This window comes from Stegodyphus dumicola, chromosome 3 (assembly GCF_044657685.1).
Source record: "Stegodyphus dumicola isolate Sdum_Otavi_A_Nest chromosome 3, ASM4465768v1".
NCBI lineage: Eukaryota > Metazoa > Arthropoda > Arachnida > Araneae > Eresidae > Stegodyphus > Stegodyphus dumicola.
In genome coordinates, this window is record NC_140770.1 from 192,144,123 (window position 1) to 192,163,659 (window position 19,537).

The 19,537-nt window shown below is 31.8% G+C and overlaps 1 pseudogene across 2 annotated transcripts in view; it reads right to left on the minus strand.

The window, feature by feature from the left end:
* Nucleotides 1-603: 603 nt before the first annotated feature.
* LOC118192642 (allatostatin-A receptor pseudogene) overlaps nucleotides 604-19,537 on the minus strand; it is a 201,716-nt pseudogene continuing 182,782 nt past the window's right edge. Inside the window, exons 1-2 of one of the 2 annotated variants that reach the window (XR_015040386.1) lie at nucleotides 14,846-14,919; nucleotides 604-8,684 (exon numbers count right to left, since the gene is read on the minus strand). The product of XR_015040386.1 is annotated as an allatostatin-A receptor pseudogene, transcript variant X2 (transcript). Of the gene's footprint in view, nucleotides 8,685-14,845; nucleotides 14,920-19,537 lie in introns of those variants that run through there. The other variant, XR_015040385.1, reaches the window with a different exon arrangement.

Here is a 19,537-nt window from a genome sequence, read left to right on the forward strand (position 1 = left end):
TCCTAATAATTTTGAGCAATATTTGTTTAAAAACACTTCGAATTTGTATTGATTCATCAGGGAAGTCTGCATAATTACTGGGATGCCCTGACATTTCTCATCAAAAGTTTTTATTACTATGCAGATATTATTTGGTAAATCTTATTGCAAAATAATTGACGTGGTTTATGTTGCACTTATTTTATCATGTTGCCATAGCATTTAGAAATTTTGAGAATATTTTGAAACTATATAGATATAGTCTTGAAATATTATATCACTGTAACTGATGATAAACTGAGTATTATTAAATCTCTGTATTTGATGATACACTGAAAAATTACTTTACTTGAAAGAAATAAAATACGCGGTAATCATATAGTATGCAATGTACTGGGTTTAGTTAAATATATTTCTTAGATGGCGGCAATAAAATTGGCTGTTATTATAATTATTTCTTTTTCTCGCCATTTTACTCTCGTTCGAATTTAAAAGAAGCATTTTAATGGCTCCATCTAAGAAATAATTAAATAACTAAATGTAGTAGATTGCGTAATACATACTTATCAAACACACCCTTTGGAACACTTTCTAATAGAAAAAAGACATGACACCTAAAACTGATGCAATATTTTATTTCTGAGAACGTTTTACAGATATGCTCTTGGTAATATATCCACATAAAGAACATATAAACATAACATAGATGTAACAACAATTGAGACAATATAGGTCGTGGAACTTTGAACGAGATCTGCGGAGCCCCAAAATTCACAGATCTTGCACAAAATGCAGATATTTATTCACTTAAAAAATGCAGTATTTACACAAAAGATAACACAAACATGCATAAAACCTCAGAAAGTCCTTCAAAAAGGAACCTAAATATTTCAATTATTCACATAATTAAATCTTACATCAAAACACACTATTTATTACAGAATAAAATGAAATGTACATTTTGCAACTTGAAGGTTGGCATAAAGTGACGCCTTCCATACATATAAACTGTTATTACAGCCTAACAGTTACGGTAAGTTTACAATATCATGTTTCAAACTTCTTCTGGTAACTTCAAGTAACTTCTTCTAGTTCTAAAATTTTGATACATTGCCTACGAATATATCCACATTTTAACTTATTATTAGAATAATTTATATGAGCCGATATCAGATAGAATTGATATTAGAATAATTTTGTGCCACTGAAGCTAGTGTTTGAATTTTAGTGTTAAACCTAGCTAAGGAAAGGATGCTGTAGCTAGAATCAACATAAAAAATTACATTTAAGCATTCACCTAGAAAAATGAGGCTGTAATGGAAAAATAATACTCATTATTATACTCTATTTTACAATATACATATCATTTAATAAGGAAGCTTATCAAAAGTTTCGAGCTAAAAACCGGAATATATTGCCGTATATGCATTGTTTTATAAAATAAACATTCATTAATGTAATCCTCCTTTATTCGCATTTAGGACATTAATTAAAGTAATAATCTTTCAGCTTTACCAAAATTCATTTAACCTCATTTAGAATTCATAAAGCTTGAGTTATAAATGCAAGTCAAAACTAGGTTTATCACGTATCATTAAATAACACTGTAATTTAATGGCTTGATGAATAGTCATAAAAATGCAACCATTTTCATCTAGTTCCATTAAATGTTCGCATTTTATTTAGCAAATCATTGGATTAGATTTTAAGTTGCAATGATGATTGGATTTGTGTGCTTAATCCTAAATTTGTTGAATATTTTTAGAAGATACAGGTGGGCATTTGAAAAAGAAATTTAACATGTTACACGAAGGATTGGTGATACAGGTGGGCATTTGAAAAAGAAATTTAACATGTTACATGAAGTAACATGAAGGATTGATATTATTTGGTTTATAATTTTGTTATAAAAACTGTTATTTTCAGTAACACATTTGATTTATAATCTTTATAGGTGCGATTTTGACCATGGTTCGAAACTAAGCCACACTAATAAGGTAACTGCTTCAAACTCAGGGCCAGCTAACAAGGTAATAAAACTTGTGATGTACACCATTACCGTTTCAGCAAAAATACTGTTTGAAAGTTGAGTAATAAAGCAGAATATAGAAGTTTAATAACCGAAACTTTAAGCTATGGAAATATTTAAATAGAAATAGTGATTTCTCAAGTAGCAATTATTACACAATTTTTGAAATGCGGTAGCTTCGAAAAATGTGTTACTTATAAAAAACCATGGCTTACTTTAAATACGTTCTATCAAACTGTTTTACTTTAATTTGTGTCTCAGCATGAAACATCATAAAATCTACTGAAAAGAGACGAAAATAATGTTTATAACATTTACTTTTTTTCCAATTTTTCTTTTAAAAACAAGTTATTCCCAATATTAAAGTCTGTCCTTCACATCTACTGTTTCCTCTGATTCACCAAAACATATAAAATAGGAAAATTTTAATTAGGAGAGAAAGGTTTGGCAATATCAATCTTTCGTAGTGATGCTGTTCTGTGATTATTTATAGTCAGCATCGTTACTGCCAGCTCAGATATTTTTTTTTCTTTAAAATTATATTCTTGCCTTCAAATAACAGATATTGGTTGTGATGATTTAAATTTAAATTTTGATTAGGAAATAATGTTTGGAATCATTATTTCTAGCCAGCTTTTTTTTTGCTCAATCCAAAATAACAGTTTTTAGGTTGCTGTATTTAGTTGGTGTTTTGTTACTGACAGGTCGAAACGGGATGAGGATTTCTCTAGCAGTCCAAAAGTTAAGACTACAGTTCACTTTTAAGAGTTTAACCGTCATAAATTAACTTTAATTCTATCGATCTTTTAATAAAAAACATGTATTTAAAAAAATTAAATTCAAATAATTTCTCAGTCTTTTTCTCCATTTTTATTGGTCTACCTAAGCTCATGATGTACAATAGCATATTCTTTGTATCCCAGCATTGTACTGCCAGAATTAAAATTTGCTACACCTGAGAGCGATTTTCAAGCACCGCTCTTTAATAATTTAAGTACAGGCAGTTGCCTATTATTCACAAAGTGTTTACGTTAATCTATAGTTTTTAGACTAAAGAATACATCATTTTATATAAAATGAAAGGATAAGAAGAAACGTAAATGCAGAATTATCATAATATTAATATCTCATGTTATGTTTGTCTGTGATACTTAATTATTAATTGCTAGCAAAAAATACGTGTTTCATTCATTAAAATTTAATATAAATTCAAAATTTTAAAAGGTTTACTTAATTTATTTAAGGATAAGATTCACTATGCAGTGTAATTGTATATATTTTTTTAATTTCATTATTTAGAGTTAGGAAGTATACAGAAGTTTTGGTGTGAAATGAAAATTCAATGAATGTTGTGTCAGAGTAAATTACTTCATGCAGATTCAAAGTTTGTTTCATAAAAGAGCTTTGATGTAATTTAAAAAATATTAGAGATTTTTATTCATAATATAATATGCAACATATATTTTGGGGATGAACTTAAAAAATGGCTTAAAAACAAATTAAAATTTGAGCGAGTATTTTGAGTGGAAATGGTAATATTTTATTTTTTAATTTTCACTGCTTTTAACTTAAAATAAGAAAAATTAAAACTCTGTATAGCTAACGCTTTAATGGTTACATAAGCTTTCCTTGATGTAAATACTCGAGGAAATGGGAAGCTTTTCCATGAAAAAATAGAGTAACTTTATAAATATGACGCATTAAAATTGTTATACGATCTTATTAAAATTGCTTTTAAAAATTTAATACTTTAAGCCCTTTCTCAGAAAATAATTTTTTATATTTACAATTGACAGTTCGACTTTCGAAGGTTAATTCCTTAAAAAGCAAAATTTTGTAACGGAAAGATTTAAAGTACCGTACGTTAAAATGATTTCTCGTTCTGTTTAGTATACAAAGAAATGAAATTTCGTTTTACTAAAACATTTTTGAAAGTTAATTATGTTTATTTTGCTAAAATTTTATGCATGAGTTATTCAAAATTTATTTCTGTATTTTCCGCTCCAGTTCTTGTTCATATTTATGTAAATTCCATCTCAGTAAAAATTCAGCCACTGTTTTCATTTAATAAACGAAATATTTGCAGAAGAAATAATCTGCCTTTGCATTAACTGCTAAGAAAATTTTTTAAAAAATATTTTAAGTTGTCTGTTATATTTCTATACTATTTGGAAAATAACTGAAATCTCTTTTAGATTTCAAAGATTGCCCAACAGGGTTTGTTAATGCTTTTTAAGTTTTGGCTGAGCTCGCTGTCTACCATCTGCTCTTGCACTAAATTTTGCTTTTTATTTATTTATTTTTTTTGGCTTTTTATATCTGATTTAGTTTTTGAATATTGCCTCCGTTTTCCTCCGAAAAGTGCTTCTAATGTATATATAAAATATATCCTAGCTGATGTTATATGATATATATAAAATATATCCTGTATATCCTATCTGATGTTTTAAAAATTTATTTCAAATATCATTTTGGTTACCAAATTACATAAGATTTATTTACATAAAGAATTACATTGTTTTTCTCATTAATTTAACTGATATGTTTATTAAACCCAGCCTTTGAGAAAGTATATTCATGAAAAAATGTCTCTCAGGCATAGTAATAATAATAATAATAATAATAATAACAATAATAATTGTAAAAAGGAAACAAAAGTCTGATAGGTATCAGATTTTAACGAACACTCAAAAGTTTAAGACCTTTTAGCTTTTGCTGTCTATTAATCTGCTCTTTCACGCAGTCTTGCTAACCCATTTTTTTATCTTTTTAGCTATTATTAGATATAGTTTTCTTCGCACTTATGCCATACACACTTCAACAACAAAATCACAACATTTTTAAAAGCTGCATAGTAGCATATGATTAGAATTTCCGAAACAGTGTTAAGTTGGCATACATTTGTATATTTTTTTAGTCTTTTCTTAGTTTATCATATCATTATTTAGTAATCTTAGTAAGATGGCTAACAAATTTTTTTGTCTTTTTATTATTTACTTTTTATCTGTTAACTTTATTTATTAAATATTACGTTCTTCGCAGTTACGCCACATAAAACAGAATTCAGCCGCAAAATCATAAAATATTTAAAAATAACATAACTTCAGATAACTACAGTCTTGCGCGCTAAAGATAGAAAGTTTTATCCCTTGCAGTGTTGTTAATCAAACACAAAGTTGTTAATAAAAAAATTATTAAAGCTTTAGAAAATCTGAAATAAATCATAAAAATATAAAATGATATAATGTGAAAATTTTTAATATTTTTAATTATATAAATAACTTTAAGTGGTTAAACGTATTTTTAACCACTTAAATCAATCCTATTTAAAAGTAAGAAACTGATATTGTTAAGAACTGCATCTTTTGTTTTCAAATAGCCTAATTTGTTAATCACAACAGACAGATTAAATTTTTTATTCTGCGGAATAGCAAGACTAGAATGAAAATTGAATTGACGCATAACGCAAAATATTACTTCGAGAGACTGATCCTTTATGGACTAATATTACTAATAATAATCATGACAAAAATAAGAATAATAATAGCGTTTTTATTTTCTGGTACTATATGAAATAATTTAGTAAATGCTTTAATTCAGCTAAATTTGCCTGCAATATAATTAATTATTTTAACTAATTAAAAATTAGTTAATAAGAAGGTTATATGGTTAATAAAATCTTCAAATTTAGCTGATTATCCATGCGATGTACCTAATAGTTTACTTAGTTAAGAAAAGGCTATGGTGAATGACATTTGCCAGGTTTTAATTACCTCCATTGTTATTCAGATGATCGCATCTAAATTTCGAAAGAGCGTCTTGAAATGTTACTTTATTTATCAGAACCAGTATCTTTTAAATATGTATCAGAATTATACCAGATTTCAATTTATTGCAATTTAATGACTAAGGAACAATAGTTAACACATTTAAGCACTTCAACTTCACACAATTCAGTATATTAAGAATGCATACAAAATTTACAAGAAGTTTGACAAAAAACGATGATAAATTTTACGATTCCTATTCTAAAGTCACACAGCATGCTAAGTGCTTAGCACACAATATACATGTAATAAAGTTTTATTGAAATGTGGCATGTGTTGAAAAGGCAATTCATGTGCATTTGCGTTGCCTTAAATACCAAACACTTTCATTTATTCTAATAAACAATCATTTTCATGAAAGGGATCAGTACATATATCTAATTTTATGAAAGATCTCAAGAAAGTTTTTCATTTAAAGCAAAATATTTATCTTGTTTCATCATTGTGAAGGTACGAAATGTCTTTGCTTTCTTCGAAAATAATATAGCTGTTACCTTGGTATCTGTCTTGTCAAGATGGTTTATTTCAAACAGTATAAAGTTTATCGGAGAGAAAATATATTTTTCTTACCTAATGTGTCTTACAAAGAGAAACCTTTAGAAAGCTCATATGCGTAAATATTTTCATATTGCCATCAAAATGTGTATTTTCTTTGGTCTAGATAACGATGAATAAAACTTGTCTTCCAACACTTAGATTATCCTGTGAATAATTATGTTCACTAAAATTTCGTATATAGTAAAATAGCATATTAAATGTAAATTATAGTACAGTAAATGGTGCCATATATCGTACTAAAAGTCAAGACTAGTAAGTTTTGACAGCACAAAAGTTTTCATAAATATATTATTTGTAGTCAAGTACACGCTGTCTTCTTTCAGCATACTGTTGCAACATCTGCAATAGTTCAATCTTCCTAATTACTAGTAACAAACGTATTCTTGATATGTACAATTATTTTTCATTCTCAAAGGAGGAGTTTTTAGTAAGTGGAGTATGGAGATACACGTGGATGAGAATAAAATAGGGCATTTATTTTTAACTTACTCAAATTTTGGGATTATATTTTTAATGATATGACAGATATTTAATATATTTAGTCCCAAAGCAGTCACACGAACTGAAAATGCCCACACTGGAAAAAAATTACAGTTTCTTAGAAATATTCGAATGGATGCATTTGACATTTCCCATTTCCATAATTTTTGCGCTTTGAGTTTTAGAGAATATCATTTGTAACTTTCGTAGTCTTAGTTGCACACGTACCAGTGTCACGTTCGTTTCTTTCGTAATCCCTGCGCCTGGGGTGATTATTCCTTGGATGGCAAGATATCACTTTTCTGAACGCCTTTCGGAAATTGTCAGATAGGAAGGCGTAAAGTATTGGGTTGACACAAGAATTCATGTAAGCCAGAATGTGCGACGTAATTTGGATGACTATATTTGCCGGATTCAGCTCATATGCACTCACACTCTTGAGTACCAGCACAATCTGTATAGGACACCAGCAGCAAGCAAATATGACTACGACTACCACTACCATTCGGGTGACTCGTTTTTTGGATTTGACACTTTCTGCGCTCACACGACCACCTGGAGCTACACCAAACCATAATCGTTTCAGCATAAGCATATACAAGCAAAATATCGAGCTCAGTGGTATGATGTATGAGGAGAGAAAGAAGCATATTTGGAATGCAGCATAATTATAACCGTTGGTTGCTAAGAAGACGCATACTGAATACTCAGTATATGCAAACATGTAGGTAAGTTCCCCGTGACTCTGAAGCGCTGGAACGCAGCAAAGTAAAATAACTATCCACATGAGACCTATAGCAATGTAGGCGTTTCTTTCTGTTCGTATGGACATAGAAGTAACAGGATGGACTACGGCCAGAAATCGATCCAAGGACATTAGAACTAGGGTATATATACTGGCATATGCACATACAATAACTAGGTATTGCACAACTCTGCACCAAGCATCACCAAAGGGCCAGTAAGGTAGGGCATAGTCCCAAGCAGTAAACGGTACGCAGAAAACTATGAAGAGGAGATCAGCCATAGCCAAGTTGATGATAAGAAGATTGGTGGTAGATCGCATTTGTGGATTACAGGTAACAACGATGACCACAAGCGCATTTCCGAAGAGCCCTACTACCACTATCACTCCAAAAAGGATGGGTACGACGATGCTTAGGATGTGTTCCATGGCGAATGCATCACTGTAATCGTGTCTGCCGTAGTCGTAGGAATCGGACATATTGGCACAATCTATGCTGCTGTTTACTAGAGACCCATTGCAATTTATTAGGGAATTCATGCTTGCATTAGTTGGTTTTAAAATTCCAGTAATATCTTCAAATTCCACCAAAGGTGGTGTTTCTCTGATTTCTGCCTCCATATCTAGATACTCATTTCCGATCATTATGGTATTGGAATAAGGTTAATTAACTTTCAAAAAAGAATTTCCGGAGTAAATATAGCTAACAAAGAGCTATAAACGCTTCTTCATGAAAAGCAATTGTTTTTTATGAGCAAAATATGTTGTATAATGTTTTCTGTTGCAGTTTATACTCAGCAAAGTTTCTCAGATTTTGTTTGCAAACAGGAAGTTCTTCACAAGCAAGACAGTGATTTTAATCTAAAATTTGTTGTGAAAAGTCTTCAGGAAAATTTCTTTCAACGCTTGAAAATGTCCTATAAACAAACAGGTTTTAATGCAAAAGCAAGCTCTTGTTCTTTTATTGCCTTCTTTTTCAAGATTCATCAAACTTAATATGGAAGATAATCACAAAGGTTGCTGATGAGGAAACTGATCTCTTTCTTAGCATACATGCTGTGACACCCTAAAAAAATAAATATTAACATTTAGCTTTTTAATAGTGATACACATATGAAATAAAATTAATATATATTAACATTCATCGTTAATGAATCTTTAAAATATTTTCTTGATTGTTTCACAAAAGACTGCAGAGTGTTAATTTACTTTTACTAACTAATTATTTTGTGACAAAGAGCTTTTCTGCATTTCTCGCTGCAGAGTATTAATTTACTACTAACTAATTATTTTGTGACAAAGAGCTTTTCTGCATTTCTCGCTTTCCCTTTACCTGCCAGAATACTAATTTCCATTTGCACATATCCAAATGAGATAGTATTTAAAGGAAAGTTTTTAAATGGTGGAATCCGAGCGTGGTCCGCCTGCTAAAGGCCACGTTACTAGTTGATTCTCTTGAGAGCAGTTAATCTGCTGTATTGCGTATTATCACCATTAGGCTTGTCACGTCAATATTAGGTCTGAGCCAATTTGCATGTTTTCTGTCTGTAAAGTCTTTGAGCTAAATTACAATTTACTTAGTAAAGTTCAATTCATTCTTTTGATTTAAGCCATAAATGCTGGCTAGTTGCGTAAGCCTCAACAGTGCCTCCTGTTAAATACTGATTTTAACAAAAGGGTCTCTTACACCATTTATAAGCAGCTGTTGTAATTTTCAAGGCATAGAGAGAAGCCACTTATGTCTTTCAGAGTCCTGAGTCAGTTTATGTTACCACAGAGCGAAAAATTCTATGAGGTAAAGTTAAAAATATTTTAGTGATTTAACTTGATATATTTTAATAGGAAGAATATTTATCATTTTGTGTGAAAATACAAAATTACTAATGATTATTATTAGAGAATGTTAAAATACACTCATGTCCATAAATTAAGGATAATACGGAGTCACGCGGAAATCGAACTCTAAAATACATATATCACCTGTAAAATCAATACACACATCTTCAAGAATCATATGCAAATTTCAGGAAGTAACCAGATGACACCGATGGTATGTCACAATGACGAGAGTGTTAGAGAGTGATATATAAGGAATACAGGCAAAGAAGTAAAATTGTTCGCAGGCGCTTTATAAGCATTTCAGTGCAATAACCGTATAGTTATTACACAAAGGACGCATTTGGATGATTTTTTACGGGGTAGAATTATCGGCCGTCTGGAATGTGGGCGTACCCAACTGGAAGTATCAGACGAACTTGGAATTGCCCAGAGTGTCATCTCCAGGCTTTGTCAACGATTCCAAGATGATGGTAATGTGAGTAGACGTTACAGCACAGGTCGCCCCAGAGTTACAACGCCGAATGAGGACCGGTATTTGGCAGTTACTGCCAAAAGAAACAGGCGGAGCACAGCCTCAAACCTGTCTCGTCGGCTCTCTTCAGCCACTGGTACAACAATTTCAAGGCAGACCGTGTACAGACGCTTAGGGCAGATTGGTCTATATGCCCGTAGACCTGTCAGATGCGTTCCACTTACTGCAACTCACTGTCGCCTGCGGTTAGCCTGGTGTAGAGAGCATGCATTGTGGACACCGCAACTGTGGGCTTGTGTGATGTTTTCCGACGAGTCCAGGTTTAGCTTGCAGTCTGATTCTCGCCGGGCCTTCATATGGAGAGCTCCAGGTACCCGTTACCAAAAAGAAAACATCACTAAACGACACCGTTACGGTGGTGCAGGAGTGCTCGTTTGGGGTAGAATTATTCTGGGTTCCAGAACTGACCTGCATGTTCAAATTGGAACCATGACAAGCCAAATCTATCGGGACGTCATTCTGGAGCAAGATGTATGAATTATTTACCTCATAGATTTACCTCATAGAAACGCGTGTTTCGGGGCGCCATGGGCGCACAATTTGTGTTTATAGATGACAACGCCCGTCCTCACCGTGCAAACATCGTAAACGAATGCCTTCAATCGGAGGATATCACCCGTATGGACTGGCCAGCATTCTCACCTGACTTGAATCCAGTAGAGCACGTGTGGGACATGCTTTGCCGACGAGTTGTAGCCCGTCAACCTCCTCCTACATGTCTACCGGAACTTCGGAGAGCATTGGTTTTTGAGTGGTGTAATATCCCCCAAGATCAGATCGATAATTTGATACTCATCATGCCTAGGCGTTGTACGGACTGTATTGCATCGTCTGGGAAACATACAATGTATTAACACTCATACCAACCACTTAATATTGGTTTTTTGTAAATAGGTTTTATTTGTAATTTGCTCCAGGGAATAAAAATCGCTAATATTTTTAATAATATCAAACATATAGCATCCTATTTTGCTCTTTACCTTTTGTTTAATAGGTAAGCTTTACAAATAAGTCAAATTTGTTTTGCTTCTAATTTGTTTTGCTAAACATCCGGTCCTTTGCCTGATTTTGCATTATCCTTAATTTATGGACACGAGTGTATATAGCTACCAAAGGAGAAAATCAGATTCACTTTGTGAATGGTTTGTTTTTATTTAATTTATCCCTAAAAAATTCGGGGTATTTTTTTTTATTCTAATAATTGATCACTTTCATTTTATATGCACTTTTATTGAAGTCCGCAAGAACTAATAACGGTTTCCTTTACTAAAAGTAGAAGAATGCATTGAATGCCTCAGGTGAAAAATGCATTTCTTAGAAACATTTTTAATATTTCCTGACCTAAACTATCTTGTGAAAAAAAGTGGTGCGGTGATAGAATCGCTATTATTATATAACGAAAGTGCAAAGTTCTTTTTAGAATAGATCATTGCTTCCTATAATATGCATCACATAGTAACATCTCTAAAGGCTAAACATCCGGTCGCCTGAAGGATAACAAACTTCTAGCCAATAAAAATAGGAAAGCAAAAATGAGACTTGTAGAAAAATAAACGGATGCTTTGGGCATACTAGACATTCTACAATAACACTGAAAGTCTATTTTATGCATGTAGCTATTTATTCAGCATACATTTTATGGGTTATTGTTATTTCGTAAATGCACAATAGCCATAATATTTATAAAGAATTTCCTAAACATATAGAAAAAGGAAGAATCCTAAATTGTTTTGAACCAGGGTATGAATATTAAAAGCCTGTTGAATTTCTCAAAGTCGATGAAGAATCTTGAAACGTTTACAATTATCTCGAATGATTTTTACAAAAATAATAAAAGAAAAAAAAAGAATATTAAAAACTTAACACTTATTTCAACTCTGAGCTTAAGAACATTTAAAATACAGTTTTTTACATCTGTATTTTTTAAAAGATGCAAATAAAGTACTTATTTAAAATTCTTAAACCTGAAGCTGAATCGCCTATATAATGTTTGACAAAAATATTCGAGTAAAATAAAAACATTTGGTGCTTTAGAATATTTTAGAATTATAGCAAGTGTAGACAAGAAAGGATTAATTGAAGAGTTAACACAGATAAACAATAAATATGACACACATTCTCTACAGAAGATTTAGAGTGTGGCATTTAGGGTGGCCACGAAGTAATGCTGTTCATCAATGTCCACTAAAATTATAAAAATCGCCTTTATTTTTATATTACTCTTCCGCTGGATGTAATAATGCATATCAATGCTTGTTTGAATGCTCATTTGAATATGTGTGAAAAGGATGTTTATAAATGCTTTAGAAAAAAATCTAATGTGAACACCACATGACTTCTTTTTACGGAATATTAAATTATACGGAATATTTTTTCCTGCATTTCATTTACAGGAATATTTTTTCCTGTAAATGAAACAGAATTCCAGAACACAAACAGTAAATGAAAAGAAAATTCCTTTTACGGAATATTTTTCCTGCATTTCATTTAAACTTATTTCCTCGAATTTCATTAGAGATATATTTCTCATTCAATTAATACAGTTCTAACTTCAAGATACGGCAAAAATACATAAAACCCAGAATATGTGTACTAAAAATTGAAAGATATAGAAAAACATAAAACACCAATACAGTTAAAACAATTGGTCTCATTCGGCAAAAAGACACTGAAGGCGTAGAAACTGACTTAACTTGTTGTGGATGCTATGCTGACTCAATATATGGGACAGTTTAATAACTTAAATGATAATTCTAGAATGGATTACGCATAATTCAATTCGCAATAATAAAAGAAGACGTTACTTTATTGTTGCGCAGCTTAGTTTCTCTAGATTGGCAACAAATCCACTACTCTGCTAAGTTTCAAATGCAAACTGCTGTGGTAAACAATATTAGGTTAGCGGCACTTAAAGAACTTTTAAATTGTTGATAATTTTACAACTATAACATGCAGGTTATCTTAAGTCATAAAAACCTTAACAGAAAGATAAGAACGACATAATTCAATCATTTTTAAAGCAAAAAATTCACAATTTACAAATATATAAGAATAAAGAAACTGAGCTGACTGAGCCGAGTAACAGAGTGAATATATAAATACACATATATTTATATACGCAACCCAAACGGGAGCTGCACATCTACATGTTGTAGCAATCGCACATACAAAATTCCAGCGTTCTGAAGCTATTCGGTTTTGAGTTATGCGAATACATACATACATACGTACGCAATCACGTACGTAAATACAGACGCCACGAGAAAATCTCTTTTGAATCCATTTTAAATCAGTTTTATAACTCGTTTGGGGAAAATAAATCTTTTAATCTGTCTTTGCGTATAAAAATAACAGAAAAACATCGTTAAATTGCATTCGATAGTGGTGAAAATGGATATTTTCTTTGAAATATGGTACCCGGAATTTTTCGTGATTACAGTATTTCCTTTATTTCGTACAAGGTAGTAAAAAAAACTATAATGATAATGAATTTTCAAAATAATTAATGAACTGCGTAAAACTTACGACTAAATTTGTTTTAATTTTGAAGAGCTAATATTAAGTAACATTCACATATATTTTTTTCTACCAACTCAATATATATTATTGCTTTTAATGGAAGCAAATTTAAAAATCTTATGATACTTCACATTTTAATCAATGACATGTCAATGAGGAACAGAACTTTATTAATGGCATGATAAATTTCAAATATCAAGTTTCTCAAAAAATACTGTAAAATTAAGCAACAAAGTGTCTTAATAGACATGCTACCATATGATTTTTGCTAAATAGATATTTTGCAACGAGTTGCAGTTTCTTGTTCCTGAACAAACTTATTTTATTATAGATTTGAGTTAGGAACAATTATGATAATAAATTATAATTTCTTACGTAAAATACGGTAAATTTATATTACTGATTTAAGCATAAGGCAGTAATTCAGAAGTATTAACTTCAAAATTAAGTTTATATGTAAAGAAATTAAATTATAATGAATAGTAATAATTGACATATTGAAAGATATACATGTTAAAGTTCATGCAGCGTCTCAGTATTAAAGAAGAGATCGAATGCATCAATATTTGATTTTCTGATTCCTTTAAAGGCAACTAAAACGGAAACGAAGAAAGAAATCGCATATGAAATTGCAGCAAAAAATATTGGCAGAAAAATTAATTGAAAAAAGCAGGAAAATGTTCAGCAAATCTAACACTGACTGCTATTTCACTAGCTATGGGCACTGAAAAATGACGAAAAGAATCCAATAAAAGTTGATAAACAGTGCCACAGTTCACAGCCTTCAGAAATTGGTTTTCACGCTTTGTACTTCTTTTTAAATCAAGAAAAATGGCATTGAGAAAACATCAATCTCCAAAAGTATAATGACAATAAAATAATCTTCCATTGACGAAATTGGCAATTTGGTTTCCTTGAAGAAATGCCTTTCAAAAGAATGAAAACTATAAACCCGTAGCTTTGAACCAGTAATTCCTCTTAAATTTTGTATTTCACGAGAACTGAAAGAAGAATTTCTCAAAAAAGTGAATTATGCTTATGTAATATAATATCGCATCATATCCTTTTATTAAAAAATAATTTTCTCATCCTTCCATCAATTTTGCGTTTATTTGTTTAATAATAATTCTTTAATGCTTGAGATTACAAGAAAACACTGGCTACCAATAATATCTCTATATACAGTATATGTATATAATCTGAAGAGGCAAAGGGTGTATTAACGTTTTTTTATACACTCACTGAGCTCGCAGTCTACCAGTCTGCTGTTCCCTTACTCCTACTAAACCAATTCTTTTTGTCATTTTAGCTTTATTATTTAAACGTAGAAAATTTACCTTAAAACTTTCTCCATGAAACTATCCTCCCTGTGTAGCTCCCCTTGCATGCTTTAATGTAATCCAGCGTATCTAAAAATAAAGAAAGTGTGTATGTCACTCAATTGCTCATCAACAATTTTTTCGTCATCGACAGACCAGCTGATCCATTGGGATAGGTGCTCATCAGCCTGTTTGATCAGGTGGATGGAAAATATATATATATATATATATATATATATATATATATATATGTCAGATAAGTATAGAATATGTAAAAGGTAAATTATAATTTAAATTAGCTGCGTAAATTAATTTCTCCTATTCTAAAAATAGTAATATATTTGCACTGCTTCATTTCGAGACTAATGCATGTCATATAATTCTTACGTAATTTTGGTGATGTAAATGGAACTAAAATTCAAACGGCCGATAATAATTTTACAGCAGTATTAATTATCCAATCAGACTGTATTGAGAACCAAAAGTAACTCGAACTGCGATGAATTAAGATTTCATCTTGAATATAACGCAGTTACTTTCTACGCTTTGGCCTTGCTGGACAGTGTAACGCCGAAAACATAGCGGCAAAACGCATGTGTGCGCTGTTATCGTCATGCGATGATTTGTAGGTGCTTTATTTTTTACCACGACATTTTCTACTACGATGTTTTTGAACTGCGAAGTTTTTGAACCGCTTTATTTTGTACCACGATGTTTTGTACCACGACGTTTTCACCTTGCGCTGTTTTCTCGGCGATGTTTTCAGCTGTAACCCTTCTTGCTGCACGACAAGACTCCCTCTCACGCGGCTAGGGTAGTGTTGCAGTTTCTAGCAAAATAACATGTGCCGATTTTTAACCGCTTTCCATATTCACTTGCTTTGGTGCCAAATGACTTTTTTTATTTCTAAAAATCAAATTTCACTTGAAGAGTCAACACAGACTAACATTAATGTTTTAACAATCAAGTACTATAAATTTAAATAAAATTACCATACCATTAATTGATAGTTTATATACAAATCCATTGTTGTATAACATAAGATTCAATAAATTCCTCATATCATTGATGCGCATTACATTCGCCGACAAACAATTTTTTTATTATTTAAAGTTTTAAAATGGGGATGCGCATTAGATTCGATGGCGCATTAGATTCGCATAAATACGGTATGATATCTAAATTTAAATAAAATTATCATACCATTAATTGATAGTTTATATACAAATCCATTGTTGTATAACATAAGATTCAATAAATTCCTCGTATCATTGATGCGCATTACATTCGCCGACAAACAATTTTTTTATTATTTAAAGTTTTAAAATGGGGATGCGCATTAGATTCGCATAAATACGGTACTTAAAAAGCTTCAAATCTTTAAATCCGTATCTCATTATTATTTAATTACTCAATTTATATCATTATAGTTTGTACCACGATGTTTTCTCTTTGCTTACTTTTCTCCCACGATGTTTTGTACCACGACGTGTTCGCCTTGCGTTGTTTTCTCCGTGACGTTTTCGTCCACGATATTTTTGCCGCGATCTTTTCGACTGTAACCTGCTTGATAGCAGCCTGTCTGCTCCTTCTTTTACTGCAAATGTATCAAAAATGTAAACCTCTTGAAATAGGCACAAATAATATGTCAAGTTGTTTGTGGCCGGAATATGATTACTGAAAATAAAATGAAGATTTAATGTGCCTCAGCTGCCAGTCTTTTATTCATTATAGATTAACATTTATACAACATCAAAATTCTCGCTGTTCATTACGGTTTCAACCGCCTGCGTTCTATACCATAAATAATGTAAAGCCCTTTTTTACGTATATATTATTTGTAAATAATGTAGAATCATTGCGTTTTTTTTTAAAGCAGGAGATATGAAAATTGAACAGTGCTCTCTCCAAGACCCGAACCTGGACCTCTCGAATACGTGCTGTGCTACGTTACACCACGAAGGCATGCTGGAAGGAGGGAGAAATTATATATACTTCCCTTTTAAAGAGCGCCTGGTGATTAGAGCACGTAATCGCCAGATCATGGTAGTGACGAATTAATGTCTAGTACCTTTTAGTTCGGGCGCCACTATAGAGTCATTAATATTTTTTTTTGAAGCAGGGGACATGAAAAATGTGCAGTGCCCTCGATGGGCCTCGAACCTGGACCTCTCGAGTACGCGCTGAATGTGCTAGCGTTACACCACGAAAGCATGCTAGAAGTAGGGAGAAAATACCTTGCAATATATTAAAAAAAAACTAGCATTTAGTATAAAGTTTTCCGGAACATGGCTATATGAAATAAGGAATAATGGAAGTACTGGAATAAAATGATCATCAGCACGTAAAAACTTCAAAATATGTAACTCTTTGAACAGAATTATAAGCTATAGATCAGGCCTTGGAATTTTAAGAGCAACGGGTCACCGACTGACAATTCATAATAAGTGATTCACAATTTTAATTGATCCACTTGAATTTTGAAAATAAAGCATAATATATAAAAAATAAATTATAAAACATAAATATGAAACGAACAGTTGAGGATGCATAAAAATTAAATGAAAATGAATAATAACAATGATATTTTTGTTTTAATACAAAGTTGCAGTAACAAGCATGCCTTTTATTTTTAAAATATAAAAACTGTGACATAATTTCAGGGAGAAATCGATAAGTTTGGCAATGACGATCCATAATTTCTTGACAGACATTTGGCAACACTTATGTCGTTATCTTAGTTCGCTTTAGTTCAGTCTCGGTTATAGCACTTGTTCAAGAACGAGAGAATAATATCAGTAGCGAAAAAAAATTAGCTTTGCCATTTTGTCAGCATTAGGTTCTACTTATAAATGCGAGCAAATACGTTTGCACATGAAATTTATTTAAAATAAGAACAGAAGGAGCTTAACTGTTGAAACTTCAGATGCTTAGGACACAATAACACGCCGAATAAATACTAATTCAGAAGTCAAACAACAAAAATCATCGATATATTTACAAAATTTTCACAGGACTAGTTTCGATGGTTTTTACCGAACCACCATCCTCAGCTGCAAAACCGCAAATGAACAAGATAGGAAATAATTAGTAGATAAGATAAGAAAGCCTGGACAAGAATAAGCAAGTGGCGCCGTCTGTTGGTGAAACCAGAACTAAAACATAATTTCTTTAAAGGCCGAAGGCAAATTTGGATTGGAATTAGGATCGTTAACTAGAACAGAAAGATTTTTATGAATGTGAAATGCCTCTAGAAAATCCAGTTCTCCAATGGAAGATGTTTTTTGAATAATTTTGGCAGCAGAAAAATTGAAAGTGTGGTTTTCGGACCAACAATGTTGAGCAACAGAAGACTTCTGTGTTTCCTTTTTTCTAACATATGCCTCATGTTCCTTGACGCGAAATTTTAAGGCTCTCTTAGTTTTTCCAATGTAAATTAAACCACACTTACAAGGAATCCTATAAATACCCCAGGAATTCATATCCGGAATGGGGTCCTTGAATATGGAACTCGGAATTTTATTGATGGGAGAATAAACAACTCGAAAGTTAAATTTCTGCAAAATATGTGCAACTTTATAGCTAATTGATGGAAAGAAGGGAATGACAACAGAAGTTTTATAATCTCCTAAAACAAGAGTGTGCCTTTTAGTGTGTTTAGATGAGAATTTTTTAACTGCTTGATTAATAATGTTGGGTGAAAAGCCCCTGTCAATAGCTATTGCTTTTAAATAATTTAGTTCTTCATCAAGGGCTAGTTTGGAGGAGCATCGAAATTGATGAGCTAATTTATCTCACTCAACTCTGTTTGAAACAAACAGATTTTTTCCAAAATAAATATTACAAGCAAACTGATGGATTAGCCATGGGAAGCCCCCTCAGTCCCATCCTGGCTGATATCTACATGCATTATTATGAATCAAAATTGTTTGAAACTTTAAACTTCCCGGCATGGTTCCACTACGTAGACGATACTTTTACCCTGTTTGAAGGTAATAAAAATGATTTAAATAAAGTTCTTTCAACAATGAATTCTATTGATCCTGCTATTCAGTTCACTTTTGAACTTGAGACTTGCAATTCTCTTCCGTTTCTCGACATTCTGGTCACACGTAACATATCCAACTTCAGTACTACAGTTTGCCGTAAACCTTCATCGGTTTGCCTTCCACCACACTTAAGATCATGTCATCCGACTAAACAAAAGTTAGCTTCATTTTATTCCTATGTTTTCCGTGCTCTTCAAGTTTGCTGCTCAAAACTAGCCCTTGATGAAGAACTAAATTATTTAAAAGCAATAGCTATTGACAGGAGCTTTTCACCCAACGTTATTAATCAAGCAATTAAAATATTATTCAAAAAACATCTTCCATTGGAGAACTGTATTTTCTAGAGGCATTTCACATTCATAAAAATCTTTCTGTTCTAGTTAACGATCCTAATTCCAATCCAAATTTGCCTTCGGCCTTTAAAGAAATTATGTTTTAGTTCTGGTTTCGCCAACAGATGGCGCCACTTGCTTATTCTTGTCCAGGCTTTCTTATCTTATCTATCTAATCATTATTTCCTATCTTGTTCATTTGCGGTTTTGCAGCTGAGGATGGTGGTTTGGTAAAACCATCGAAACTAGTCCTGTGAAAATTTTGTAAATATAACGCTGATTTTTGTTGTTTGACTTCTGAATTAGTACTTCAGATGCTTGTATTCGTC